General features: G+C 44.0%; 55 non-coding genes across 55 annotated transcripts; all 55 read left to right on the plus strand.

The window, feature by feature from the left end:
* Positions 1 to 63: 63 nt before the first annotated feature.
* On the plus strand, positions 64 to 135 carry trnag-ucc (transfer RNA glycine (anticodon UCC)). Its single transcript has one exon. It is a non-coding gene; the product is annotated as a tRNA-Gly (tRNA).
* Positions 136 to 729: 594 nt separating this feature from the next.
* trnag-gcc (transfer RNA glycine (anticodon GCC)) lies at positions 730 to 801 on the plus strand. Its single transcript has one exon. It is a non-coding gene; the product is annotated as a tRNA-Gly (tRNA).
* Positions 802 to 1,231: 430 nt separating this feature from the next.
* trnag-ucc (transfer RNA glycine (anticodon UCC)) lies at positions 1,232 to 1,303 on the plus strand. Its single transcript has one exon. It is a non-coding gene; the product is annotated as a tRNA-Gly (tRNA).
* Positions 1,304 to 2,691: 1,388 nt separating this feature from the next.
* trnag-ucc (transfer RNA glycine (anticodon UCC)) lies at positions 2,692 to 2,764 on the plus strand. The gene has a single exon. It is a non-coding gene; the product is annotated as a tRNA-Gly (tRNA).
* A 584-nt stretch (positions 2,765 to 3,348) lies between these two features.
* Positions 3,349 to 3,420, plus strand: trnag-ucc (transfer RNA glycine (anticodon UCC)). The gene has a single exon. It is a non-coding gene; the product is annotated as a tRNA-Gly (tRNA).
* A 1,246-nt stretch (positions 3,421 to 4,666) lies between these two features.
* Positions 4,667 to 4,738, plus strand: trnag-gcc (transfer RNA glycine (anticodon GCC)). Its single transcript has one exon. It is a non-coding gene; the product is annotated as a tRNA-Gly (tRNA).
* Positions 4,739 to 4,839: 101 nt separating this feature from the next.
* trnag-ucc (transfer RNA glycine (anticodon UCC)) lies at positions 4,840 to 4,911 on the plus strand. The gene has a single exon. It is a non-coding gene; the product is annotated as a tRNA-Gly (tRNA).
* A 1,089-nt stretch (positions 4,912 to 6,000) lies between these two features.
* Positions 6,001 to 6,072, plus strand: trnag-gcc (transfer RNA glycine (anticodon GCC)). The gene has a single exon. It is a non-coding gene; the product is annotated as a tRNA-Gly (tRNA).
* A 101-nt stretch (positions 6,073 to 6,173) lies between these two features.
* On the plus strand, positions 6,174 to 6,245 carry trnag-ucc (transfer RNA glycine (anticodon UCC)). Its single transcript has one exon. It is a non-coding gene; the product is annotated as a tRNA-Gly (tRNA).
* Positions 6,246 to 6,346: 101 nt separating this feature from the next.
* Positions 6,347 to 6,418, plus strand: trnag-ucc (transfer RNA glycine (anticodon UCC)). Its single transcript has one exon. It is a non-coding gene; the product is annotated as a tRNA-Gly (tRNA).
* Positions 6,419 to 6,682: 264 nt separating this feature from the next.
* Positions 6,683 to 6,754, plus strand: trnag-gcc (transfer RNA glycine (anticodon GCC)). The gene has a single exon. It is a non-coding gene; the product is annotated as a tRNA-Gly (tRNA).
* Positions 6,755 to 6,854: 100 nt separating this feature from the next.
* On the plus strand, positions 6,855 to 6,926 carry trnag-ucc (transfer RNA glycine (anticodon UCC)). Its single transcript has one exon. It is a non-coding gene; the product is annotated as a tRNA-Gly (tRNA).
* Positions 6,927 to 7,189: 263 nt separating this feature from the next.
* On the plus strand, positions 7,190 to 7,261 carry trnag-gcc (transfer RNA glycine (anticodon GCC)). Its single transcript has one exon. It is a non-coding gene; the product is annotated as a tRNA-Gly (tRNA).
* A 437-nt stretch (positions 7,262 to 7,698) lies between these two features.
* trnag-gcc (transfer RNA glycine (anticodon GCC)) lies at positions 7,699 to 7,770 on the plus strand. Its single transcript has one exon. It is a non-coding gene; the product is annotated as a tRNA-Gly (tRNA).
* A 101-nt stretch (positions 7,771 to 7,871) lies between these two features.
* Positions 7,872 to 7,943, plus strand: trnag-ucc (transfer RNA glycine (anticodon UCC)). Its single transcript has one exon. It is a non-coding gene; the product is annotated as a tRNA-Gly (tRNA).
* A 1,118-nt stretch (positions 7,944 to 9,061) lies between these two features.
* On the plus strand, positions 9,062 to 9,133 carry trnag-gcc (transfer RNA glycine (anticodon GCC)). Its single transcript has one exon. It is a non-coding gene; the product is annotated as a tRNA-Gly (tRNA).
* Positions 9,134 to 9,234: 101 nt separating this feature from the next.
* Positions 9,235 to 9,306, plus strand: trnag-ucc (transfer RNA glycine (anticodon UCC)). Its single transcript has one exon. It is a non-coding gene; the product is annotated as a tRNA-Gly (tRNA).
* A 101-nt stretch (positions 9,307 to 9,407) lies between these two features.
* trnag-ucc (transfer RNA glycine (anticodon UCC)) lies at positions 9,408 to 9,479 on the plus strand. The gene has a single exon. It is a non-coding gene; the product is annotated as a tRNA-Gly (tRNA).
* A 264-nt stretch (positions 9,480 to 9,743) lies between these two features.
* Positions 9,744 to 9,815, plus strand: trnag-gcc (transfer RNA glycine (anticodon GCC)). Its single transcript has one exon. It is a non-coding gene; the product is annotated as a tRNA-Gly (tRNA).
* A 101-nt stretch (positions 9,816 to 9,916) lies between these two features.
* Positions 9,917 to 9,988, plus strand: trnag-ucc (transfer RNA glycine (anticodon UCC)). Its single transcript has one exon. It is a non-coding gene; the product is annotated as a tRNA-Gly (tRNA).
* Positions 9,989 to 10,252: 264 nt separating this feature from the next.
* trnag-gcc (transfer RNA glycine (anticodon GCC)) lies at positions 10,253 to 10,324 on the plus strand. Its single transcript has one exon. It is a non-coding gene; the product is annotated as a tRNA-Gly (tRNA).
* Positions 10,325 to 10,753: 429 nt separating this feature from the next.
* Positions 10,754 to 10,825, plus strand: trnag-gcc (transfer RNA glycine (anticodon GCC)). Its single transcript has one exon. It is a non-coding gene; the product is annotated as a tRNA-Gly (tRNA).
* A 429-nt stretch (positions 10,826 to 11,254) lies between these two features.
* On the plus strand, positions 11,255 to 11,326 carry trnag-ucc (transfer RNA glycine (anticodon UCC)). The gene has a single exon. It is a non-coding gene; the product is annotated as a tRNA-Gly (tRNA).
* Positions 11,327 to 11,601: 275 nt separating this feature from the next.
* Positions 11,602 to 11,673, plus strand: trnag-gcc (transfer RNA glycine (anticodon GCC)). The gene has a single exon. It is a non-coding gene; the product is annotated as a tRNA-Gly (tRNA).
* Positions 11,674 to 11,774: 101 nt separating this feature from the next.
* On the plus strand, positions 11,775 to 11,846 carry trnag-ucc (transfer RNA glycine (anticodon UCC)). Its single transcript has one exon. It is a non-coding gene; the product is annotated as a tRNA-Gly (tRNA).
* A 101-nt stretch (positions 11,847 to 11,947) lies between these two features.
* Positions 11,948 to 12,019, plus strand: trnag-ucc (transfer RNA glycine (anticodon UCC)). Its single transcript has one exon. It is a non-coding gene; the product is annotated as a tRNA-Gly (tRNA).
* A 264-nt stretch (positions 12,020 to 12,283) lies between these two features.
* trnag-ucc (transfer RNA glycine (anticodon UCC)) lies at positions 12,284 to 12,355 on the plus strand. Its single transcript has one exon. It is a non-coding gene; the product is annotated as a tRNA-Gly (tRNA).
* A 600-nt stretch (positions 12,356 to 12,955) lies between these two features.
* trnag-gcc (transfer RNA glycine (anticodon GCC)) lies at positions 12,956 to 13,027 on the plus strand. Its single transcript has one exon. It is a non-coding gene; the product is annotated as a tRNA-Gly (tRNA).
* A 101-nt stretch (positions 13,028 to 13,128) lies between these two features.
* On the plus strand, positions 13,129 to 13,200 carry trnag-ucc (transfer RNA glycine (anticodon UCC)). Its single transcript has one exon. It is a non-coding gene; the product is annotated as a tRNA-Gly (tRNA).
* Positions 13,201 to 13,301: 101 nt separating this feature from the next.
* On the plus strand, positions 13,302 to 13,373 carry trnag-ucc (transfer RNA glycine (anticodon UCC)). Its single transcript has one exon. It is a non-coding gene; the product is annotated as a tRNA-Gly (tRNA).
* A 264-nt stretch (positions 13,374 to 13,637) lies between these two features.
* trnag-ucc (transfer RNA glycine (anticodon UCC)) lies at positions 13,638 to 13,709 on the plus strand. Its single transcript has one exon. It is a non-coding gene; the product is annotated as a tRNA-Gly (tRNA).
* Positions 13,710 to 14,309: 600 nt separating this feature from the next.
* Positions 14,310 to 14,381, plus strand: trnag-gcc (transfer RNA glycine (anticodon GCC)). The gene has a single exon. It is a non-coding gene; the product is annotated as a tRNA-Gly (tRNA).
* A 101-nt stretch (positions 14,382 to 14,482) lies between these two features.
* trnag-ucc (transfer RNA glycine (anticodon UCC)) lies at positions 14,483 to 14,554 on the plus strand. Its single transcript has one exon. It is a non-coding gene; the product is annotated as a tRNA-Gly (tRNA).
* A 101-nt stretch (positions 14,555 to 14,655) lies between these two features.
* trnag-ucc (transfer RNA glycine (anticodon UCC)) lies at positions 14,656 to 14,727 on the plus strand. Its single transcript has one exon. It is a non-coding gene; the product is annotated as a tRNA-Gly (tRNA).
* Positions 14,728 to 14,991: 264 nt separating this feature from the next.
* Positions 14,992 to 15,063, plus strand: trnag-gcc (transfer RNA glycine (anticodon GCC)). Its single transcript has one exon. It is a non-coding gene; the product is annotated as a tRNA-Gly (tRNA).
* Positions 15,064 to 15,164: 101 nt separating this feature from the next.
* Positions 15,165 to 15,236, plus strand: trnag-ucc (transfer RNA glycine (anticodon UCC)). The gene has a single exon. It is a non-coding gene; the product is annotated as a tRNA-Gly (tRNA).
* Positions 15,237 to 15,500: 264 nt separating this feature from the next.
* Positions 15,501 to 15,572, plus strand: trnag-gcc (transfer RNA glycine (anticodon GCC)). The gene has a single exon. It is a non-coding gene; the product is annotated as a tRNA-Gly (tRNA).
* A 101-nt stretch (positions 15,573 to 15,673) lies between these two features.
* trnag-ucc (transfer RNA glycine (anticodon UCC)) lies at positions 15,674 to 15,745 on the plus strand. Its single transcript has one exon. It is a non-coding gene; the product is annotated as a tRNA-Gly (tRNA).
* A 264-nt stretch (positions 15,746 to 16,009) lies between these two features.
* trnag-gcc (transfer RNA glycine (anticodon GCC)) lies at positions 16,010 to 16,081 on the plus strand. The gene has a single exon. It is a non-coding gene; the product is annotated as a tRNA-Gly (tRNA).
* Positions 16,082 to 16,182: 101 nt separating this feature from the next.
* On the plus strand, positions 16,183 to 16,254 carry trnag-ucc (transfer RNA glycine (anticodon UCC)). The gene has a single exon. It is a non-coding gene; the product is annotated as a tRNA-Gly (tRNA).
* Positions 16,255 to 16,355: 101 nt separating this feature from the next.
* Positions 16,356 to 16,427, plus strand: trnag-ucc (transfer RNA glycine (anticodon UCC)). Its single transcript has one exon. It is a non-coding gene; the product is annotated as a tRNA-Gly (tRNA).
* A 264-nt stretch (positions 16,428 to 16,691) lies between these two features.
* On the plus strand, positions 16,692 to 16,763 carry trnag-gcc (transfer RNA glycine (anticodon GCC)). The gene has a single exon. It is a non-coding gene; the product is annotated as a tRNA-Gly (tRNA).
* Positions 16,764 to 16,864: 101 nt separating this feature from the next.
* trnag-ucc (transfer RNA glycine (anticodon UCC)) lies at positions 16,865 to 16,936 on the plus strand. The gene has a single exon. It is a non-coding gene; the product is annotated as a tRNA-Gly (tRNA).
* A 264-nt stretch (positions 16,937 to 17,200) lies between these two features.
* On the plus strand, positions 17,201 to 17,272 carry trnag-gcc (transfer RNA glycine (anticodon GCC)). The gene has a single exon. It is a non-coding gene; the product is annotated as a tRNA-Gly (tRNA).
* Positions 17,273 to 17,373: 101 nt separating this feature from the next.
* trnag-ucc (transfer RNA glycine (anticodon UCC)) lies at positions 17,374 to 17,445 on the plus strand. The gene has a single exon. It is a non-coding gene; the product is annotated as a tRNA-Gly (tRNA).
* A 264-nt stretch (positions 17,446 to 17,709) lies between these two features.
* trnag-gcc (transfer RNA glycine (anticodon GCC)) lies at positions 17,710 to 17,781 on the plus strand. Its single transcript has one exon. It is a non-coding gene; the product is annotated as a tRNA-Gly (tRNA).
* Positions 17,782 to 17,882: 101 nt separating this feature from the next.
* On the plus strand, positions 17,883 to 17,954 carry trnag-ucc (transfer RNA glycine (anticodon UCC)). The gene has a single exon. It is a non-coding gene; the product is annotated as a tRNA-Gly (tRNA).
* A 263-nt stretch (positions 17,955 to 18,217) lies between these two features.
* Positions 18,218 to 18,289, plus strand: trnag-gcc (transfer RNA glycine (anticodon GCC)). The gene has a single exon. It is a non-coding gene; the product is annotated as a tRNA-Gly (tRNA).
* Positions 18,290 to 18,390: 101 nt separating this feature from the next.
* On the plus strand, positions 18,391 to 18,462 carry trnag-ucc (transfer RNA glycine (anticodon UCC)). Its single transcript has one exon. It is a non-coding gene; the product is annotated as a tRNA-Gly (tRNA).
* Positions 18,463 to 18,563: 101 nt separating this feature from the next.
* Positions 18,564 to 18,635, plus strand: trnag-ucc (transfer RNA glycine (anticodon UCC)). Its single transcript has one exon. It is a non-coding gene; the product is annotated as a tRNA-Gly (tRNA).
* Positions 18,636 to 18,736: 101 nt separating this feature from the next.
* Positions 18,737 to 18,808, plus strand: trnag-ucc (transfer RNA glycine (anticodon UCC)). Its single transcript has one exon. It is a non-coding gene; the product is annotated as a tRNA-Gly (tRNA).
* A 264-nt stretch (positions 18,809 to 19,072) lies between these two features.
* Positions 19,073 to 19,144, plus strand: trnag-gcc (transfer RNA glycine (anticodon GCC)). Its single transcript has one exon. It is a non-coding gene; the product is annotated as a tRNA-Gly (tRNA).
* A 101-nt stretch (positions 19,145 to 19,245) lies between these two features.
* Positions 19,246 to 19,317, plus strand: trnag-gcc (transfer RNA glycine (anticodon GCC)). Its single transcript has one exon. It is a non-coding gene; the product is annotated as a tRNA-Gly (tRNA).
* A 264-nt stretch (positions 19,318 to 19,581) lies between these two features.
* trnag-gcc (transfer RNA glycine (anticodon GCC)) lies at positions 19,582 to 19,653 on the plus strand. The gene has a single exon. It is a non-coding gene; the product is annotated as a tRNA-Gly (tRNA).
* Positions 19,654 to 19,754: 101 nt separating this feature from the next.
* Positions 19,755 to 19,826, plus strand: trnag-ucc (transfer RNA glycine (anticodon UCC)). The gene has a single exon. It is a non-coding gene; the product is annotated as a tRNA-Gly (tRNA).
* Positions 19,827 to 21,963: the final 2,137 nt, after the last annotated feature.

Raw genomic sequence — 21,963 nt, forward strand, 5'->3', positions numbered from 1 at the left:
ATATCTGTTTCTAAATATGGTTTTAGTGACGAAAAATTCACACAATTAACAATGCCTCCTGTAGCGATGGTGGTATAGTGGTGAGCATAGCTGCCTTCCAAGCAGTTGACCCGGGTTCGATTCCCGGCCATCGCAGTGCTTTGAACCGGAAAAAGGGTGCATTATCGTCAGTATCTTGTCTATATCTGGATGTCCTGCAGAAAAAAATTTCACAATTACCTCCTGTTTGCGATGGGTGGTATAGTGGTGAGCATAGCTGCCTTCCAAGCAGTTGACCCGGGTTCGATTCCCGCCATCGCAGTGCTTTGAACCGGAAAAAGGATGCATTTATCGTCTGTATCTATTCTATACGTTCCCTGCAGAAAAATTTCAACAGAATTTTCACAACCTCCTGTAGCGATGGTGGTATAGTGTCAAAATAGCTGCCTTCCAGCAGTTGACCCGGTTCAATTCCCGCCATCGCAGTGCTTTGTGCTCAAAAAACAGTGTGTATTTCAAATTCGTCTAAATATGTTTTACTGCCGAAAAATTCACAACACTAACAATTGCTCCTGTGATGGTGGTATAGTGGTGAGCATAGCTGCCTTGCCAAGCAGTTGACCCGGGTTCGATTCCGGCCATCGCAGTGCTTTGAACCGGAAAAAGGATGCATTTATTGTCATTATCTTGTCTATAAATCTGGATGTTCCTGCAGAAAATTTACACGAATGTTCATGACTATCTCCTGTAGCGATGGTGGTATAGTGGTGAGCATAGCTGCTTGCCAAGCAGTTGACCCGGGTTCGATTCCCGGCCATCGCAGTGCTTTGTACTTCAAAAATCATGTATATATGTCAAATTCTGTTCTAAATATGGTTTAGTGACGAAAAATTCACACAATGTAACAATTTCTCCTGTAGCGATGTGGTAAGTGGTGAACATAGCTGCTTCCAAGCAGTTGACCCGGGTTCGATTCCCGGCCATCGCAGTGCTTTGTACCTCAAAAACAGTGTATATATTGTCAAATTCTGTTCTAAATATGGGTTTAGTGACGAAAAATTCAACACAATGTAACAATTCCTCCTGTAGCGATGGTGGTATAGTGGTGAACATAGCTGCTTGCCAAGCAGTTGACCCGGGTTCGATTCCGCCATCGCAGTGCTTTGTACCCAAAAAAGTGTATATTGTCAATCTGTCTAAATATGGTTTTAGTGACGAAAAATTTCAACACATGTAACAATTGCCTCCTGTAGCGATGGTGGTATAGTGGTGAGCATAGCTGCCTTCCAAGCAGTTGACCCGGGTTCGATTCCCGGCCATCGCAGTGCTTTGAACCGAAAAAGGTGCATTATCGTCAGTAATCTGTTTCATATCTGGATGTCCTGCAGAAAAATTTCACAAATTACCTCCTGTTGCGATGGTGGTATAGTGGTGAGCTAGCTGCCTTCCAAGCAGTTGACCCGGGTTCGATTCCCGCCATCGCAGTGCTTTGTAATTCAAAAACAGTGTATATATTGTCAAATTCTGTTCTAAATATGGTTTTAGTGAGAAAAATTCAACACAATGTACATTTCTCCTGTAGCGATGGTGGTATAGTGTGAACATAGCTGCTTGCCAACAGTTGACCCGGGTTCGATTCCCGGCCATCGCAGTGCTTTGTACCGGAAAACAGTGTATGTATTGTCAAATTGTTCTAAATATGGTTTAATGACGAAAAATTCACACAAGTAACAATTCCTCTGTAGCGATGGTGGTATAGTGGTGAGCATAGCTGCTTCCAAGCAGTTGACCCGGGTTCGATTCCCGGCCATCGCAGTGCTTTGAACCGAAAAAAGCCTTTATGTCAATCTTCTATATCTGGATGTCCTGCAGAAAATTTCACAAATTCACAATTACCTCCTGTAGCGATGGTGGTATAGTGGTGAGCATAGCTGCTTCCAGCAGTTGACCCGGGTTCGATTCCCGCCATCGCAGTGCTTTGACCAAAAAGGTTATATTTATCGTCATATTGTCTATAATCTGGATGTCCTGCAAAAATTTCACAATTACCTCCTGTTGGTATAGTGGTGAGCATAGCTGCCTTCCAAGCAGTTGACCCGGGTTTCGATTCCCGGCCATCGCAGTGCTTTACTCAAAACAGTGGTATATATTGTCAATTCTGTCTAAATATGGTTTTAGTGACGAAAAATTCAACACAATGTAAATTTCCTGTAGCGATGGTGGTAAGTGGTGAGCATAGCTGCCTTGCCAAGCAGTTGACCCGGGTTCGATCCCGGCCATCGCAGTGCTTTGAACCGGAAAAAGGATGCATTATTGTCATTATCTGTCATTCTGGATGTCCTGCAGAAGAAATTTCAACCGAATTCACCTCCTGTAAGCGATGGTGTATAGTGGTGAGCATAGCTGCCTTCCAAGCAGTTGACCCGGGTTCGATTCCCGGCCATCGCAGTGCTTTGAACCGGAAAAAGGATGCATTTATCATCTTTTGTCTATATCTGGATGTCCTGCAGAAAAATTTCACAGAATTCAACAATTACCTCCTGTAGCGATGGTGGTATAGTGGTGAGCATGCTGCCTCCAAGCAGTTGACCCGGGTTCGATTCCCGGCCATCGCAGTGCTTTGACGGAAAAAGGATGCATTTATCGTCAGTATTTGTCTATATCTGGATGTCATGCAGAAAAATTTCACAGAATTCACAATTACATCCTGTAGCGATGGTGGTATAGTGGTGAGCATAGCTGCCTTCCAAGCAGTTGACTCCGGGTTCGATTCCCGGCCATCGCAGTGCTTTGAACCGAAAAAGGTTCCATTTATCGTCAGTATTTGTCTATATCTGGATGTCCTGCAGAAAAATTTCACAATTACCTCCTGTTTGCTATTGGATAGTGGTGAGCATAGCTGCCTTCCAAGCAGTTGACCCGGGTTCGATTCCCGGCCATCGCAGTGCTTTGAACCGGAAAAAGGATGCATTTATCGTCAGTATCTTGTCTATATCTGGATGTCCTGCAGAAAATTCACAAGAATTACAATTACCTCCTGTAGCGATGGTGGTATAGTGGTGACATAGCTGCCTTCCAAGCAGTTGACCCGGGTTCGATTCCGGCCATCGCAGTGCTTTGAACCGGAAAAAGGTTGCATTTATCGTCAATATGTCTATATCTTATGTCCTGCAGAAAAATTTCACAAAATTACCTCCTGTAGCGATGGTGGTATAGTGGTGAGCATAGCTGCCTTCCAAGCAGTTGACCGGGTTCGATTCCCGGCCATCGCAGTTCTTTGAACCGGAAAAAGGATGCATTTATGTCAGTATCTTGTCTATATCTGGATGTCCTGCAGAAATTTCACAGATTTCACAATTACCTCCTGTAGCGATGGTGGTATAGTGGTGAGCATAGCTGCCTTCCAAGCAGTTGACCCGGGTTCGATTCCCGGCCATCGCAGTGCTTTGAACCGGAAAAAGGTTGCATTTATCGTCAGTATCTTGTCTATATCTGGATGTCCTGCAGAAAAATTTCACAATTACTCCTGTTGCGATGGTGGTATAGTGGTGAGCATAGCTGCCTTCCAAGCAGTTGACGGGTTCGATCCCGGCCATCGCAGTGCTTTGTACCTCAAAAACAGTGTATATATTGTTAAATTCTGTTCTAAATATGGTTTTAGTGACGAAAATTCAACACAATGTAACAATTGCCTCCTGTAGCGATGGTGGTATAGTGGTGAACATAGCTGCTTCCAGCAGTTGACCCGGTTCGATTCCCGGCCATCGCAGTGCTGAACTGGAAAAGGAAGCCTTATTGTCCTATCTTTTCCATATTGGATGTCCTGCAGAAATTTCACAGAATTTCACAATACTCCTGTAGCGATGGTGGTATGTGGTGAGCATAGCTGCCTCCAAGCAGTTGACCCGGGTCGATCCCGCCATCGCAGTGCTTTGAACCGGAAAAAGGATGAATTATCATCAGTATCTTGTCTATATCTGGATGTCATGCAGAAAAATTTCACAGAATTTCACATTACATCCTGTAGCGATGGTGGTATAGTTGTGAGCATAGCTGCCTTCCAAGCAGTTGACCCGGGTTCGATTCCCGGCCATCGCAGTGCTTGAACCGGAAAAAGGTTCCATTTATCGTCAGTATCTGTCTATATCTGGATGTCCTGCAGAAAAATTCACAATTACCTCCTGTTGCTATTGTGGTATAGTGGTGAGCATAGCTGCCTTCCAAGCAGTTGACCCGGGTTCGATTCCCGGCCATCGCAGTTCTTTGAACCGGAAAAAGGATGCATTATCGTCAGTATCTGTCTATATCTGGATGTCATGCAGAAAAATTCACAGAATTCACAATTCCTCCTGTAGCGATGGTGGTATAGTGGTGAGCATAGCTGCCTTCCAAGCAGTTGACCCGGGTTCGATTCCTGGCCATCGCAGTGCTTTGAACCGGAAAAAGTTGCATTATCGTCAGTATATTGTCTATATCTGGATGTCCTGCAGAAAAATTCACAATTACCTCCTGTTGCGATGGTGGTATAGTGGTGAGCATAGCTGCCTTCCAAGCAGTTGACGAGGGTTCGATTCCCGGCCATCGCAGTGCTTTGTACCTCAAAAACAGTGTATATATTGTTAAATTCTGTTCTAAATATGGTTTTAGTGACGAAAAACTCAACACAATGTAACAATTGCCTCCTGTAGCGATGGTGGTATAGTGGTGAACATAGCTGCTTGCCATGCAGTTGACCCGGGTTCGATTCCCGGCCATCGCAGTGCTTTGAACCGGAAAAAGGAAGCCTTTATTGTCACTATCTTTTCCATATCTGGATGTCCAGCAGAAAAATTTCACAGAATTTCACAAGTACCTCCTGTAGCGATGGTGGTATAGTGGTGAGCATAGCTGCCTTCCAAGCAGTTGACCCGGGTTCGATTCCCGGCCATCGCAGTGCTTTGAACCGGAAAAAGGATGCATTTATCGTCAGTATCTTGTCTATATCTGGATGTCATGCAGAAAAATTTCTCAATTTCCTCCTGTAGCGATGGTGGTATAGTGGTGAACATAGCTGGCTTCCAAGCAGTTGACCCGGGTTCGATTCCCGGCCATCACAGTGCTTTGAACCGGAAAAAGGTTCCATTTATCGTCAGTATCTGTCTATATCTGGATGTCCTGCAGAAAAATTTCACAATTACTCCTGTTGCTATTGTGGTATAGTGGTGAGCATAGCTGCCTTCCAAGCAGTTGACCCGGGTTAAATTCCGGCCATCGCAGTGCTTTGTACTGGAAAAGGAAGCCTTTATTGTCACTATCTTTTCCATATCTGGATGTCCTGCAGAAAAATTTCACAGAATTTCACAATTACCTCCTGTAGCGATGGTGGTATAGTGGTGAGCATAGCTGCTTCCAAGCAGTTGACCCGGGTTCGATTCCCGGCCATCGCAGTGCTTTGAACCGGAAAAAGGTTCCATTTATCGTCAGTATCTTGTCTATATCTGGATGTCCTGCAGAAAATTTCACAATTACCTCCTGTTGCTATGTGGTATAGTGGTGAGCATAGCTGCCTTCCAAGCAGTTGACCGGGTTCGATTCCCGGCCATCGCAGTTCTTTGAACCGGAAAAAGGATGCATTATCGTCAGTATCTTGTCTATATCTGGATGTCATGCAGAAAATTTCACAGAATTTCACAATTACCTCCTGTAGCGATGGTGGTATAGTGGTGAGCATAGCTGCCTTCCAAGCAGTTGACCCGGGTTCGATTCCTGGCCATCGCAGTGCTTTGAACCGGAAAAAGGTTGCATTTATCGTCAGTATATTGTCTATATCTGGATGTCCTGCAGAAAAATTTCACAATTACCTCCTGTTGCGATGGTGGTATAGTGGTGAGCATAGCTGCCTTCCAAGCAGTTGACGAGGGTTCGATTCCCGGCCATCGCAGTGCTTTGTACCTCAAAAACAGTGTATATATTGTTAAATTCTGTTCTAAATATGGTTTTAGTGACGAAAAACTAAACACAATGTAACAATTGCCTCCTGTAGCGATGGTGGTATAGTGGTGAACATAGCTGCTTGCCATGCAGTTGACCCGGGTTCGATTCCCGGCCATCGCAGTGCTTTGAACTGGAAAAAGGAAGCCTTTATTGTCACTATCTTTTCCATATCTGGATGTCCTGCAGAAAAATTTCACAGAATTTCACAATTACCTCCTGTAGCGATGGTGGTATAGTGGTGAGCATAGCTGCCTTCCAAGCAGTTGACCCGGGTTCGATTCCCGGCCATCGCAGTGCTTTGAACCGGAAAAAGGATGCATTTATCGTCAGTATCTTGTCTATATCTGGATGTCATGCAGAAAAATTTCACAGAATTTCACAATTACATCCTGTAGCGATGGTGGTATAGTGGTGAGCATAGCTGCCTTCCAAGCAGTTGACCCGGGTTCGATTCCCGGCCATCGCAGTGCTTTGAACCGGAAAAAGGTTCCATTTATCGTCAGTATCTTGTCTATATCTGGATGTCCTGCAGAAAAATTTCACAATTACCTCCTGTTGCTATTGTGGTATAGTGGTGAGCATAGCTGCCTTCCAAGCAGTTGACCCGGGTTAAATTCCCGGCCATCGCAGTGCTTTGTACTTCAAAATCAGTGTATATATTGTCAAATTCTGTTCTAAATATGGTTTTAGTGACGAAAAATTCAACACAATGTAACAATTTCCTCCTGTAGCGATGGTGGTATAGTGGTGAACATAGCTGCTTGCCAAGCAGTTGACCAGGGTTCGATTCCCGGCCATCGCAGTGCTTTGTACCTCAAAAACAGTGTATATATTGTCAAATTCTGTTCTAATATGGTTTTAGTGACGAAAAATTCAACACAATGTAACAATTGCCTACTGTAGCGATGGTGGTATAGTGGTGAGCATAGCTGCCTTCCAAGCAGTTGACCCGGGTTCGATTCCCGGCCATCGCAGTGCTTTGAACCGGAAAAAGGTTCCATTTATCGTCAGTATCTTGTGTATATCTGGATGTCCTGCAGAAGAATTTCACAATTACCTCCTGTTGCGATGGTGGTATAGTGTCGAAATAGCTGGCTTCCGAGCAGTTGACCCGGGTTCGATTCCCGGCCATCACAGTGCTTTGTACTTCAAAAACAGTGTATATATTGTCAAATTCTGTTCTAAATATTGTTTTAATGACGAAAAATTCAACACAATGTAACAACTGCCTCCTGTAGCGATGGTGGTATAGTGGTGAACATAGCTGCTTGCCATGCAGTTGACCCGGGTTCGATTCCCGGCCATCGCAGTGCTTTGAACCCGAAAGAGGAAGCCTTTATTGTCACTATCTTTTCCATATCTGGATGTCCTGCAGAAAAATTTCACAGAATTTCACAATTACCTTCTGTAGCGATGGTGGTATAGTGGTGAGCATAGCTGCCTTCCAAGCAGTTTACCCGGGTTCGATTCCCGGCCATCGCAGTGCTTTGAACCGGAAAAAGGTTCCATTTAACGTCAGTATCTTGTCTATATCTGGATGTCCTGCAGAAAAATTTCACAATTACCTCCTGTTGCTATTGTGGTATAGTGGTGAGCATAGCTGCCTTCCAAGCAGTTGACCCGGGTTAAATTCCCGGCCATCGCAGTGCTGTGTACTTCAAAAACAGTGTATATATTGTTAAATTCTGTTCTAAATATGGTTTTAGTGACGAAAAATTCAACACAATGTAACAATTGCCTCCTGTAGCGATGGTGGTATAGTGGTGAACATAGCTGCTTGCCATGCAGTTGACCCGGGTTCGATTCCCGGCCATCGCAGTGCTTTGAACTGGAAAAAGGAAGCCTTTATTGTCACTATCTTTTCCATATCTGGATGTCCTGCAGAAAAATTTCACCGAATGTCATGACTATCTCCTGAAGCGATGGTGGTATAGTGGTTAGCATAGCTGCCTTCCAAGCAGTTGACCCGGGTTCGATTCCCGGCCATGGCAGTGCTTTGAACCGGAAAAAGGATGCATTTATCGTCAGTATCTTGTCTATATCTGGATGTCATGCAGAAAAATTTCACAATTACCTCCTGTTGCTATTGTGGTATAGTGGTGAGCATAGCTGCCTTCCAAGCAGTTGACGGGGTTCGATTCCCGGCCATCGCAGTGCTTTGTACCTCAAAAACAGTGTATATATTGTTAAATTCTGTTCTAAATATGGTTTTAGTGACGAAAAATTCAACACAATGTAACAATTGCCTCCTGTAGCGATGGTGGTATAGTGTCAAAAATAGCTGGCTTCCGAGCAGTTGACCTGAGTTCGATTCCTGGCCATCGCAGAGCTTTGTAGCTCAAAAACAGTGTGTATATTTCAAAATTCTATTCTAAATATGGTTTTAGTGACGAAAAATTCAACACAATGTAACATTTGCCTCCTGTAGCGATGGTGGTATAGTGGTGAACATAGCTGCTTGCCAAGCAGTTCACTCGTGTTCGATTCTCGGCCATCGCAGTTCTTTGAACTGGAAAAAGGATGCATATCTTGTCTGTATCTGGATGTCCTGCAGAAAAATTTCACAGAATGTCACAATTACCTCCTGTAGCGATGGTGGTATAGTGGTGAGCATAGCATCCTTGCAAGCAGTTTACCCCAGTTCAATTCCCCGCCGATGCAGTGCTTTGTACCTCAAAAACAGTGTATATATTGTCAAATTCTGTTCTAAATATGGTTTTAGTGACGAAAAATTCATCACAATGTAACAATTGCCTCCTGTAGCGCTGGTGGTATAGTGGTGAGCATAGCTGCCTTCCAAGCAGTTGACCCGGGTTCGATTCCCGGCCATCGCAGTGCTTTGTACCTCAAAAACAGTGTATATATTGTCAAATTCTGTTCTAAATATGGTTTTAGTGACGAAAAATTCAACACAATGTAACAATTGCCTCCTGTAGCGATGGTGGTATAGTGGTGAGCATAGCTGCCTTCCAATCAGTTGACCCGCGTTCGATTCCCGGCTATCGCAGTGCTTTGTACCTTAAAAAACAGTGTATATATTGTTAAATTCTGTTCTAAATATGGTTTTAGTGACGAAAAATTCAACACAATATACCAATTGCCTCCAGTAGCGATGGTGGTATAGTGGTGAACATAGCTGCTTGCCATGCAGTTGACCCGGGTTCGATTCCCGGCCATCGCAGTGCTTTGAACCGGAAAAAGGAAGCCTTTATTGTCACTATCTTTTCCATATCTGGATGTCCAGCAGAAAAATTTCACAGAATTTCACAAGTACCTCCTGTAGCGATGGTGGTATAGTGGTGAGCATAGCTGCCTTCCAAGCAGTTGACCCGGGTTCGATTCCCGGCCATCGCAGTGCTTTGAACCGGAAAAAGGATGCATTTATCGTCAGTATCTTGTCTATATCTGGATGTCATGCAGAAAAATTTCACAGAATTTCACAATTACATCCTGTAGCGATGGTGGTATAGTGGTGAGCATAGCTGCCTTCCAAGCAGTTGACCCGGGTTCGATTCCCGGCCATCGCAGTGCTTTGAACCGGAAAAAGGTTCCATTTATCGTCAGTATCTTGTCTATATCTGGATGTCCTGCAGAAAAATTTCACAATTACCTCCTGTTGCTATTGTGGTATAGTGGTGAGCATAGCTGCCTTCCAAGCAGTTGACCCGGGTTAAATTCCCGGCCATCGCAGTGCTTTGTACTTCAAAAACAGTGTATATATTGTCAAATTCTGTTCTAAATATGGTTTTAGTGACGAAAAATTCAACACAATGTAACAATTTCCTCCTGTAGCGATGGTGGTATAGTGGTGAACATAGCTGCTTGCCAAGCAGTTGACCCAGGTTCAATTCCCGGCCATCGCAGTGCTTTGTACCTCAAAAACAGTGTATATATTGTCAAATTCTGTTCTAAATATGGTTTTAGTGACGAAAAATTCAACACAATGTAACAATTGCCTACTGTAGCGATGGTGGTATAGTGGTGAGCATAGCTGCCTTCCAAGCAGTTGACCCGGGTTCGATTCCCGGCCATCGCAGTGCTTTGAACCGGAAAAAGGTTGCATTTATCGTCAGTATCTTGTGTATATCTGGATGTCCTGCAGAAGAATTTCACAATTACCTCCTGTTGCGATGGTGGTATAGTGTCGAAAATAGCTGGCTTCCGAGCAGTTGACCCGGGTTCGATTCCCGGCCATCACAGTGCTTTGTACTTCAAAAACAGTGTATATATTGTCAAATTCTGTTCTAAATGTGGTTTTAATGACGAAAAATTCAACACAATGTAACAACTGCCTCCTGTAGCGATGGTGGTATAGTGGTGAACATAGCTGCTTGCCATGCAGTTGACCCGGGTTCGATTCCCGGCCATCGCAGTGCTTTGAACCCGAAAGAGGAAGCCTTTATTGTCACTATCTTTTCCATATCTGGATGTCCTGCAGAAAAATTTCACAGAATTTCACAATTACCTTCTGTAGCGATGGTGGTATAGTGGTGAGCATAGCTGCCTTCCAAGCAGTTTACCCGGGTTCGATTCCCGGCCATCGCAGTGCTTTGAACCGGAAAAAGGTTCCATTTAACGTCAGTATCTTGTCTATATCTGGATGTCCTGCAGAAAAATTTCACAATTACCTCCTGTTGGTATAGTGGTGAGCATAGATGCCTTCCAAGCAGTTGACCCGGGTTCGATTCCCGGCCATCGCAGTGCTTTGTACTTCAAAATCAGTGTATATATTGTCAAATTCTGTTCTAAATATGGTTTTAGTGACGAAAAATTCAACACAATGTAACAATTTCCTCCTGTAGCGATGGTGGTATAGTGGTGAACATAGCTGCTTGCCATGCAGTTGACCCGGGTTCGATTCCCGGCCATCGCAGTGCTTTGAACCCGAAAGAGGAAGCCTTTATTGTCACTATCTTTTCCATATCTGGATGTCCTGCAGAAAAATTTCACAGAATTTCACAATTACCTTCTGTAGCGATGGTGGTATAGTGGTGAGCATAGCTGCCTTCCAAGCAGTTTACCCGGGTTCGATTCCCGGCCATCGCAGTGCTTTGAACCGGAAAAAGGTTCCATTTAACGTCAGTATCTTGTCTATATCTGGATGTCCTGCAGAAAAATTTCACAATTACCTCCTGTTGGTATAGTGGTGAGCATAGATGCCTTCCAAGCAGTTGACCCGGGTTCGATTCCCGGCCATCGCAGTGCTTTGTACTTCAAAATCAGTGTATATATTGTCAAATTCTGTTCTAAATATGGTTTTAGTGACGAAAAATTCAACACAATGTAACAATTTCCTCCTGTAGCGATGGTGGTATAGTGGTGAGCATAGCTGCCTTCCAAGCAGTTGACCCGGGTTCGATTCCCGGCCATCGCAGTGCTTTGTACCTCAAAAACAGTGTATATATTGTCAAATTCTGTTCTAAATATGGTTTTAGTGACGAAAAATTCAACACAATGTAACAATTGCCTCCTGTAGCGATGGTGGTATAGTGGTGAGCATAGCTGCCTTCCAATCAGTTGACCCGCGTTCGATTCCCGGCTATCGCAGTGCTTTGTACCTTAAAAAACAGTGTATATATTGTTAAATTCTGTTCTAAATATGGTTTTAGTGACGAAAAATTCAACACAATATACCAATTGCCTCCAGTAGCGATGGTGGTATAGTGGTGAACATAGCTGCTTGCCATGCAGTTGACCCGGGTTCGATTCCCGGCCATCGCAGTGCTTTGAACCGGAAAAAGGAAGCCTTTATTGTCACTATCTTTTCCATATCTGGATGTCCAGCAGAAAAATTTCACAGAATTTCACAAGTACCTCCTGTAGCGATGGTGGTATAGTGGTGAGCATAGCTGCCTTCCAAGCAGTTGACCCGGGTTCGATTCCCGGCCATCGCAGTGCTTTGAACTGGAAAAAGGATGCATTTATCGTCAGTATCTTGTCTATATCTGGATGTCATGCAGAAAAATTTCACAGAATTTCACAATTACATCCTGTAGCGATGGTGGTATAGTGGTGAGCATAGCTGCCTTCCAAGCAGTTGACCCGGGTTCGATTCCCGGCCATCGCAGTGCTTTGAACCGGAAAAAGGTTCCATTTATCGTCAGTATCTTGTCTATATCTGGATGTCCTGCAGAAAAATTTCACAATTACCTCCTGTTGCTATTGTGGTATAGTGGTGAGCATAGCTGCCTTCCAAGCAGTTGACCCGGGTTAAATTCCCGGCCATCGCAGTGCTTTGTACTGGAAAAAGGAAGCCTTTATTGTCACTATCTTTTCAATATCTGGATGTCCTGCAGAAAAATTTCACAGAATTTCACAATTACCTCCTGTAGCGATGGTGGTATAGTGGTGAGCATAGCTGCCTTCCAAGCAGTTGACCCGGGTTCGATTCCCGGCCATCGCAGTGCTTTGAACCGGAAAAAGGTTCCATTTATCGTCAGTATCTTGTCTATATCTGGATGTCCTGCAGAAAAATTTCACAATTACCTCCTGTTGCTATTGTGGTATAGTGGTGAGCATAGCTGCCTTCCAAGCAGTTGACCCGGGTTCGATTCCCGGCCATCGCAGTTCTTTGAACCGGAAAAAGGATGCATTTATCGTCAGTATCTTGTCTATATCTGGATGTCATGCAGAAAAATTTCACAGAATTTCACAATTACCTCCTGTAGCGATGGTGGTATAGTGGTGAGCATAGCTGCCTTCCAAGCAGTTGACCCGGGTTCGATTCCTGGCCATCGCAGTGCTTTGAACCGGAAAAAGGTTGCATTTATCGTCAGTATATTGTCTATATCTGGATGTCCTGCAGAAAAATTTCACAATTACCTCCTGTTGCGATGGTGGTATAGTGGTGAGCATAGCTGCCTTCCAAGCAGTTGACGAGGGTTCGATTCCCGGCCATCGCAGTGCTTTGTACCTCAAAAACAGTGTATATATTGTTAAATTCTGTTCTAAATATGGTTTTAGTGACGAAAAACTAAACACAATGTAACAATTGCCTCCTGTAGCGATGGTGGTATAGTGGTGAACATAGCTGCTTGCCATGCAGTTGACCCGGGTTCGATTCCCGGCCATCGCAGTGCTTTGAACTGGAAAAAGGAAGCCTTTATTGTCACTATCTTTTCCATATCTGGATGTCCTGCAGAAAAATTTCACAGAATTTCACAATTACCTCCTGTAGCGATGGTGGTATAGTGGTGAGCATAGCTGCCTTCCAAGCAGTTGACCCGGGTTCGATTCCCGGCCATCGCAGTGCTTTGAACCGGAAAAAGGATGCATTTATCGTCAGTATCTTGTCTATATCTGGATGTCATGCAGAAAAATTTCACAGAATTTCACAATTACATCCTGTAGCGATGGTGGTATAGTGGTGAGCATAGCTGCCTTCCAAGCAGTTGACCCGGGTTCGATTCCCGGCCATCGCAGTGCTTTGAACCGGAAAAAGGTTCCATTTATCGTCAGTATCTTGTCTATATCTGGATGTCCTGCAGAAAAATTTCACAATTACCTCCTGTTGCTATTGTGGTATAGTGGTGAGCATAGCTGCCTTCCAAGCAGTTGACCCGGGTTAAATTCCCGGCCATCGCAGTGCTTTGTACTGGAAAAAGGAAGCCTTTATTGTCACTATCTTTTCCATATCTGGATGTCCTGCAGAAAAATTTCACAGAATTTCACAATTACCTCCTGTAGCGATGGTGGTATAGTGGTGAGCATAGCTGCCTTCCAAGCAGTTGACCCGGGTTCGATTCCCGGCCATCGCAGTGCTTTGAACCGGAAAAAGGTTCCATTTATCGTCAGTATCTTGTCTATATCTGGATGTCCTGCAGAAAAATTTCACAATTACCTCCTGTTGCTATTGTCGTATAGTGGTGAGCATAGCTGCCTTCCAAGCAGTTGACCCGGGTTCGATTCCCGGCCATCGCAGTTCTTTGAACCGGAAAAAGGATGCATTTATCGTCAGTATCTTGTCTATATCTGGATGTCATGCAGAAAAATTTCACAGAATTTCACAATTACCTCCTGTAGCGATGGTGGTATAGTGGTGAGCATAGCTGCCTTCCAAGCAGTTGACCCGGGTTCGATTCCTGGCCATCGCAGTGCTTTGAACCGGAAAAAGGTTGCATTTATCGTCAGTATATTGTCTATATCTGGATGTCCTGCAGAAAAATTTCACAATTACCTCCTGTTGCGATGGTGGTATAGTGGTGAGCATAGCTGCCTTCCAAGCAGTTGACGAGGGTTCGATTCCCGGCCATCGCAGTGCTTTGTACCTCAAAAACAGTGTATATATTGTTAAATTCTGTTCTAAATATGGTTTTAGTGACGAAAAACTAAACACAATGTAACAATTGCCTCCTGTAGCGATGGTGGTATAGTGGTGAACATAGCTGCTTGCCATGCAGTTGACCCGGGTTCGATTCCCGGCCATCGCAGTGCTTTGAACTGGAAAAAGGAAGCCTTTATTGTCACTATCTTTTCCATATCTGGATGTCCTGCAGAAAAATTTCACAGAATTTCACAATTACCTCCTGTAGCGATGGTGGTATAGTGGTGAGCATAGCTGCCTTCCAAGCAGTTGACCCGGGTTCGATTCCCGGCCATCGCAGTGCTTTGAACCGGAAAAAGGATGCATTTATCGTCAGTATCTTGTCTATATCTGGATGTCATGCAGAAAAATTTCACAGAATTTCACAATTACATCCTGTAGCGATGGTGGTATAGTGGTGAGCATAGCTGCCTTCCAAGCAGTTGACCCGGGTTCGATTCCCGGCCATCGCAGTGCTTTGAACCGGAAAAAGGTTCCATTTATCGTCAGTATCTTGTCTATATCTGGATGTCCTGCAGAAAAATTTCACAATTTCCTCCTGTTGCTATTGTGGTATAGTGGTGAGCATAGCTGCCTTCCAAGCAGTTGACCCGGGTTAAATTCCCGGCCATCGCAGTGCTTTGTACTTCAAAAACAGTGTATATATTGTCAAATTCTGTTCTAAATATGGTTTTAGTGACGAAAAATTCAACACAATGTAACAATTTCCTCCTGTAGCGATGGTGGTATAGTGGTGAACATAGCTGCTTGCCAAGCAGTTGACCCGGGTTCGATTCCCGGCCATCGCAGTGCTTTGTACCTCAAAAACAGTGTATATATTGTCAAATTCTGTTCTAAATATGGTTTTAGTGACGAAAAATTCAACACAATGTAACAATTGCCTACTGTAGCGATGGTGGTATAGTGGTGAGCATAGCTGCCTTCCAAGCAGTTGACCCGGGTTCGATTCCCGGCCATCGCAGTGCTTTGAACCGGAAAAAGGTTGCATTTATCGTCAGTATCTTGTGTATATCTGGATGTCCTGCAGAAGAATTTCACAATTACCTCCTGTTGCGATGGTGGTATAGTGTCGAAAATAGCTGGCTTCCGAGCAGTTGACCCGGGTTCGATTCCCGGCCATCACAGTGCTTTGTACTTCAAAAACAGTGTATATATTGTCAAATTCTGTTCTAAATATGGTTTTAATGACGAAAAATTCAACACAATGTAACAACTGCCTCCTGTAGCGATGGTGGTATAGTGGTGAACATAGCTGCTTGCCATGCAGTTGACCTGGGTTCGATTCCCGGCCATCGCAGTGCTTTGAACCCGAAAGAGGAAGCCTTTATTGTCACTATCTTTTCCATATCTGGATGTCCTGCAGAAAAATTTCACAGAATTTCACAATTACCTTCTGTAGCGATGGTGGTATAGTGGTGAGCATAGCTGCCTTCCAAGCAGTTTACCCGGGTTCGATTCCCGGCCATCGCAGTGCTTTGAACCGGAAAAAGGTTCCATTTAACGTCAGTATCTTGTCTATATCTGGATGTCCTGCAGAAAAATTTCACAATTACCTCCTGTTGCTATTGTGGTATAGTGGTGAGCATAGCTGCCTTCCAAGCAGTTGACCCGGGTTAAATTCCCGGCCATCGCAGTGCTGTGTACTTCAAAAACAGTGTATATATTGTTAAATTCTGTTCTAAATATGGTTTTAGTGACGAAAAATTCAACACAATGTAACAATTGCCTCCTGTAGCGATGGTGGTATAGTGGTGAACATAGCTGCTTGCCATGCAGTTGACCCGGGTTCGATTCCCGGCCATCGCAGTGCTTTGAACTGGAAAAAGGAAGCCTTTATTGTCACTATCTTTTCCATATCTGGATGTCCTGCAGAAAAATTTCACAGAATTTCACAATTACCTCCTGTAGCGATGGTGGTATAGTGGTGAGCATAGCTGCCTTCCAAGCAGTTGACCCGGGTTCGATTCCCGGCCATCGCAGTGCTTTGAACCGGAAAAAGGATGCATTTATCGTCAGTATCTTGTCTATATCTGGATGTCATGCAGAAAAATTTCACAGAATTTCACAATTACATCCTGTAGCGATGGTGGTATAGTGGTGAGCATAGCTGCCTTCCAAGCAGTTGACCTGGGTTCGATTCCCGGCCATCGCAGTGCTTTGAACCGGAAAAAGGTTCCATTTATCGTCAGTATCTTGTCTATATCTGGATGTCCTGCAGAAAAATTTCACAATTTCCTCCTGTTGCTATTGTGGTATAGTGGTGAGCATAGCTGCCTTCCAAGCAGTTGACCCGGGTTAAATTCCCGGCCATCGCAGTGCTTTGTACTTCAAAAACAGTGTATATATTGTCAAATTCTGTTCTAAATATGGTTTTAGTGACGAAAAATTCAACACAATGTAACAATTTCCTCCTGTAGCGATGGTGGTATAGTGGTGAACATAGCTGCTTGCCAAGCAGTTGACCCGGGTTCGATTCCCGGCCATCGCAGTGCTTTGTACCTCAAAAACAGTGTATATATTGTCAAATTCTGTTCTAAATATGGTTTTAGTGACGAAAAATTCAACACAATGTAACAATTGCCTACTGTAGCGATGGTGGTATAGTGGTGAGCATAGCTGCCTTCCAAGCAGTTGACCCGGGTTCGATTCCCGGCCATCGCAGTGCTTTGAACCGGAAAAAGGTTGCATTTATCGTCAGTATCTTGTGTATATCTGGATGTCCTGCAGAAGAATTTCACAATTACCTCCTGTTGCGATGGTGGTATAGTGTCGAAAATAGCTGGCTTCCGAGCAGTTGACCCGGGTTCGATTCCCGGCCATCACAGTGCTTTGTACTTCAAAAACAGTGTATATATTGTCAAATTCTGTTCTAAATATGGTTTTAATGACGAAAAATTCAACACAATGTAACAACTGCCTCCTGTAGCGATGGTGGTATAGTGGTGAACATAGCTGCTTGCCATGCAGTTGACCCGGGTTCGATTCCCGGCCATCGCAGTGCTTTGAACCCGAAAGAGGAAGCCTTTATTGTCACTATCTTTTCCATATCTGGATGTCCTGCAGAAAAATTTCACAGAATTTCACAATTACCTTCTGTAGCGATGGTGGTATAGTGGTGAGCATAGCTGCCTTCCAAGCAGTTTACCCGGGTTCGATTCCCGGCCATCGCAGTGCTTTGAACCGGAAAAAGGTTCCATTTAACGTCAGTATCTTGTCTATATCTGGATGTCCTGCAGAAAAATTTCACAATTACCTCCTGTTGCTATTGTGGTATAGTGGTGAGCATAGCTGCCTTCCAAGCAGTTGACCCGGGTTAAATTCCCGGCCATCGCAGTGCTGTGTACTTCAAAAACAGTGTATATATTGTTAAATTCTGTTCTAAATATGGTTTTAGTGACGAAAAATTCAACACAATGTAACAATTGCCTCCTGTAGCGATGGTGGTATAGTGGTGAACATAGCTGCTTGCCATGCAGTTGACCCGGGTTCGATTCCCGGCCATCGCAGTGCTTTGAACTGGAAAAAGGAAGCCTTTATTGTCACTATCTTTTCCATATCTGGATGTCCTGCAGAAAAATTTCACCGAATGTCATGACTATCTCCTGAAGCGATGGTGGTATAGTGGTTAGCATAGCTGCCTTCCAAGCAGTTGACCCGGGTTCGATTCCCGGCCATGGCAGTGCTTTGAACCGGAAAAAGGATGCATTTATCGTCAGTATCTTGTCTATATCTGGATGTCATGCAGAAAAATTTCACAATTACCTCCTGTTGCTATTGTGGTATAGTGGTGAGCATAGCTGCCTTCCAAGCAGTTGACGGGGTTCGATTCCCGGCCATCGCAGTGCTTTGTACCTCAAAAACAGTGTATATATTGTTAAATTCTGTTCTAAATATGGTTTTAGTGACGAAAAACTAAACACAATGTAACAATTGCCTCCTGTAGCGATGGTGGTATAGTGGTGAACATAGCTGCTTGCCATGCAGTTGACCCGGGTTCGATTCCCGGCCATCGCAGTGCTTTGAACTGGAAAAAGGAAGCCTTTATTGTCACTATCTTTTCCATATCTGGATGTCCTGCAGAAAAATTTCACAGAATTTCACAATTACCTCCTGTAGCGATGGTGGTATAGTGGTGAGCATAGCTGCCTTCCAAGCAGTTGACCCGGGTTCGATTCCCGGCCATCGCAGTGCTTTGAACCGGAAAAAGGATGCATTTATCGTCAGTATCTTGTCTATATCTGGATGTCCTGCAGAAAAATTTCACAGAATTTCACAATTACCTCCTGTAGCGATGGTGGTATAGTGGTGAGCATAGCTGCCTTCCAAGCAGTTGACCCGGGTTCGATTCCCGGCCATCGCAGTGCTTTGAACCGGAAAAAGGATGCATTTATCGTCAGTATCTTGTCTATATCTGGATGTCATGCAGAAAAATTTCACAGAATTTCACAATTACATCCTGTAGCGATGGTGGTATAGTGGTGAGCATAGCTGCCTTCCAAGCAGTTGACCCGGGTTCGATTCCCGGCCATCGCAGTGCTTTGAACCGGAAAAAGGTTCCATTTATCGTCAGTATCTTGTCTATATCTGGATGTCCTGCAGAAAAATTTCACAATTACCTCCTGTTGCTATTGTGGTATAGTGGTGAGCATAGCTGCCTTCCAAGCAGTTGACCCGGGTTAAATTCCCGGCCATCGCAGTGCTTTGTACTTCAAAAACAGTGTATATATTGTCAAATTCTGTTCTAAATATGGTTTTAGTGACGAAAAATTCAACACAATGTAACAATTTCCTCCTGTAGCGATGGTGGTATAGTGGTGAACATAGCTGCTTGCCAAGCAGTTGACCCGGGTTCGATTCCTGGCCATCGCAGTGCTTTGTACCTCAAAAACAGTGTATATATTGTCAAATTCTGTTCTAAATATGGTTTTAGTGACGAAAAATTCAACACAATGTAACAATTTCCTCCTGTAGCGATGGTGGTATAGTGGTGAACATAGCTGCTTGCCAAGCAGTTGACCCGGGTTCGATTCCCGGCCATCGCAGTGCTTTGAACCGGAAAAAGGTTGCATTTATCGTCAGTATCTTGTGTATATCTGGATGTCCTGCAGAAGAATTTCACAATTACCTCCTGTTGCGATGGTGGTATAGTGTCGAAAATAGCTGGCTTCCGAGCAGTTGACCCGGGTTCGATTCCCGGCCATCACAGTGCTTTGTACTTCAAAAACAGTGTATATATTGTCAAATTCTGTTCTAAATATGGTTTTAATGACGAAAAATTCAACACAATGTAACAACTGCCTCCTGTAGCGATGGTGGTATAGTGGTGAACATAGCTGCTTGCCATGCAGTTGACCCGGGTTCGATTCCCGGCCATCGCAGTGCTTTGAACCCGAAAGAGGAAGCCTTTATTGTCACTATCTTTTCCATATCTGGATGTCCTGCAGAAAAATTTCACAGAATTTCACAATTACCTTCTGTAGCGATGGTGGTATAGTGGTGAGCATAGCTGCCTTCCAAGCAGTTTACCCGGGTTCGATTCCCGGCCATCGCAGTGCTTTGAACCGGAAAAAGGTTCCATTTAACGTCAGTATCTTGTCTATATCTGGATGTCCTGCAGAAAAATTTCACAATTACCTCCTGTTGCTATTGTGGTATAGTGGTGAGCATAGCTGCCTTCCAAGCAGTTGACCCGGGTTAAATTCCCGGCCATCGCAGTGCTGTGTACTTCAAAAACAGTGTATATATTGTTAAATTCTGTTCTAAATATGGTTTTACTGCCGAAAAATTCAACACAATGTAACAATTGCTTCCTGTGGCGATGGTGGTATAGTGGTGAGCATAGCTGCTTGCCAGGCAGTTGACCTGAGTTCGATTCCCGGCCATCGCAGTGCTTTGAACCGGAAAAAGGAAGCCTTTATTGTCACTATCTTTTCCATATCTGGATGTCCTGCAGAAAAATTTCACAGAATGTCACAATTACCATCTGTAGCGATGGTGGTATAGTGGTGAGCATAGCTGCCTTCCAAGCAGTTGACCCACGTTCAATTCCCAGCCATCGCAGTGCTTTGAACCGGAAAAAGGAAGCCTTTATTGTCACTATCTTTTCCATATCTGGATGTCCTGCAGAAAAATTTCACAGAATGTCACAATTACCATCTGTAGCGATGGTGGTATAGTGGTGAGCATAGCTGCCTTCCAAGCAGTTGACCCCGGGTCGATTCCCCGCCATCGTAGTGCTTTTAACCGGAAAAAGGATGCATTTATCATCAGTATCTTGTCTATATCTGGATGTCCTGCAGAAAAATTTCACAGAATTTCACAATTACCTTCTGTAGCGATGGTGGTATAGTGGTGAGCATAGCTGCCTTCAAAGCGGTTCACCCGGTTTCGATTCCCGGCCATCGCAAAGCTTTGTAGCTCAAAAACAGTGTATATATTTTAAAATTCTGTTCTAAATATGGTTTTACTGCTGAAAAATTCAACACAATGTAACAATTGCCTCCTGTGGCGTTGTTGGTATAGTGATGAGCATAGCTGCTTGCCAAGCAGTTGACCCGGGTTTGATTCCTGTCCGTCGCAGTGCTTTGAACCGGAAAAAGGAAGCCTTTATTGTCATAATCTTTTCCATATCTGGATGTCCTGCAGAAAAATTTCACAGAATGTCACCATTGCCATCTGTAGCGATGGTGGTATAGTGGAGAGCATAGCTTCTTGCCAAGCAGTTGACCCGGGTTTGATTCCCAGTCATCGCAGTGCTTTGTACCTCAAAAACAGTCTATATATTGTCAAATTCTGTTTTAAATATGGTTTTAGTGCCGAAAAATTCAACACAACGTAACAATTGCCTCCTGTAGCGATTGTGGTATAGTGGTGAGCATACCTGCCTTCCAAGCAGTTGACCCGGGTTCGATTACCGGCCATCGCAGAGCGTTGTGTGAGGAAAAAGGTGTGTATATTGTCATTGTCTGTTCTATATCTGGATGTCCTGCAGAAAAATGTCACAGATTCTCACTATTACCTCCTGTAGCGATGGTGGTATAGTGGTGAGCATAGCTTCCTTCCAAGCAGTTGACCCGGGTTCGATTGCCAGCCATCACAGTGCTTTGTACCTCAAAAACAGTGTATATATTGTCAATGTCTTTTCTATATCTTGATATCCTGCCGAAAAATTTCACAGAATGTCACAATTACCATTTGTAGCGATGGTGGCATAGTGGTGAGCATAGCTGCTTCCCAAACAGTTGACCTGGGTTCAATTCTCAGCTGTCGCAGTGCTTTGTATGTGGAAAAAGGTGTGTATTTTGTCAATGTCTGTTCTATATCTGGAAATCCTGCAGAAAAATTTCACAGAATGTCACAACTACCTTCTGTATTGATGGTGGTATAGTGGTGAGCATAGCTGCCTTCCAAGCAGTTGACCGGGGTTCCATTCCTTGTAAACTTCTATTCTTAATCTGGTTATCCTGCCGAAAAATTTCATACAACGTCACAATTCTCTTTCATATCGATGGTGGTATAGTGGTGAGCAAAGCTGCTTGCCAAGCAATTGACCCATGTTCTTCTCTCCGCCATCGTTGAATGTTTTGTATCTCAAAAAAGAAGGACAATGTGTGATACATATTTTCCTCTCAAATTGGTTATATTGTACAAAAGTTTTGCACAATATGGAGATTAGCACTTTTAATAAT

The sequence above is a fragment of the Poecilia reticulata genome, chromosome 20, assembly GCF_904066995.2.
Source record: "Poecilia reticulata chromosome 20, P_reticulata-male-v2, whole genome shotgun sequence".
In the NCBI taxonomy this organism is placed as follows: Eukaryota; Metazoa; Chordata; class Actinopteri; order Cyprinodontiformes; family Poeciliidae; genus Poecilia; species Poecilia reticulata.